Raw genomic sequence first — 1,858 nt, forward strand, 5'->3', positions numbered from 1 at the left:
AGGGGGAGCGGGGGCGTGCGGTCTGCTCCGCCTCGGGGCCGGTACAGTTTTATTGTACAGGTGCTAACAGGACTGAGGTCGGGACAATCGGGGGATTTCTGGCTCTTCCCGCTCCGCAGCGGGAGCCTTGGGTGGGTTTTTCTGTTGGTTCGTTTTTCTTTGTGTTGTGTTTCTCCCCAGCCAGGGCAGGCGTTTCCCCCCTTGGAGCCCCGCTGCCAGCCTTCCCCCGGGGGCCTGGCAGCACCTTCTTTAAGCCGAGGGTTTTTTGCCTTTGGGTGTGTATTCTGGTTGCTCTTTCTGATTTCTGTTTTATTATATGCAGCAACAGGCTGTGGTGTCAAAAACACTGATGTACAGAAAAAACCTGCATCAGGCTCCCTGGCTCCTGCCTTTTTTTCCGTGTCCAGGCACATTTCCGTGCATGTCAGCCTGAGCCTGTGGCTCAGGGAAGGGAGAGGGGAAGCTGTGTGGCCTGTGGAACCTGCAGGGCCCATGTCTCTGCACAGCTGGAAAAACAGGGAGACTCCACTGCTCCTCCCAGCTTCCTGCCTGACCCTGGTGCTGGGAACTCTGCAGCCAGGCCCAGCCATCCCCAAACACAGATGTCGGGGTAGCCCGGTCTGGTCCCAGCACCCCTCAGCCCGTCCATGGGGCAGCTGGTCCCTGGCTGGCTTTACTCACCCCTGTGGGAGCAGAGGGAGCTCAGGGCAGTGCTGTGGTTTTGTAATTTGTTTCCTTAGAAAGGGCAGCAGGAACGCCCTGATGGCAGGACTAGGAGGAAAACTTTGCCCATGCACCACCAAGAGGAACTCCCCAAAGTGGTACAGGAGCAGCCAAAGCAGGTCTTAAAAAGAGGGGAGAGGGACTCAAGCAGGTGCTCCAACCCCCACACTGGGGAGGTTCCTCTTGAGCCTAAGGAGATGCAGGGAGGAGCAGCCTTAGGGAAAACTCACCGAATTTATGATCTGAAATGGTCACTTGGAGGCAGGGGGGTGGGAGGGAGCTGACGGTTCAGCTGAGGGCTGGCCACCAGCACCAGCCCAGGGATCTGAACCAGAGGAGCTGGAGCAGCTGAAGCCTGGGAGAGGCTGAGGGCACAGGCTCGGCTTGGCTGGAGAAGTACAAGGGCTCTCCTGCTCTGCACAGGCCTTACCTGCAGCTGTCTTTCTCCTGAGGGACCAGGCACAGATGGGCACGATTAGAGAAATGAAATATTTTATTAGAACTGACTCATCTCGATGAGCCATGGCCAACAGTAGGGTGGCAGTGCCATCCATCCCCACTTCTCTGGTGTGCCACGCTCAGGACGCTGTGGGCGCTTGGAGCAGTGGCTGTCCCTGGGATCCCACAGGGCGCTGGCAGCGTGAGGCGCAGTCCCGGGCTGTCCAGCCGGGCAGGAGCACCAGGAGGCCCTGCGGAACAGGGAGAGCTGCTGCCGGCGAGCCAGGGCATCAACGCCTGTCGAGGGGGCAGACCTGTGGGCTTTGGTCTGTGTCCCCCGGTCAGTGGTTTGAGGAGAAGCTGAATTCTCCTCTTGTGTTGGAGTCTCTGTCTCTTGGTCAGCCATGAGGGGAGCAGCTGAATTTTTCTCCTCTTCTGTCACGGTATCTGTCTGTGTCCCCTGCTCAGCATATTGAGCAGCTGAATCTGCCTCTTGTGCCCAGGTCTCAGTCTGGGTTTCCTGCTCGACACAGTGAGAGGCCTCTCTCTGTGGGCCAGGAGATGGTTTCCTCGTGGAGGCCTGGAAGGAGAGTGGAGGATTTGCAGAGGTCACCCGGCTTCCCCCATCAGCAGCTGCTGGGACAGGGGTGCAGAAGATGCCTGCCCTGCAGTGCTGCAGCACAGGGGAAGCTTTGTC

This window comes from Corvus brachyrhynchos, unplaced genomic scaffold, assembly GCF_000691975.1.
Source record: "Corvus brachyrhynchos isolate BGI_N302 unplaced genomic scaffold, ASM69197v1 scaffold351, whole genome shotgun sequence".
NCBI lineage: Eukaryota > Metazoa > Chordata > Aves > Passeriformes > Corvidae > Corvus > Corvus brachyrhynchos.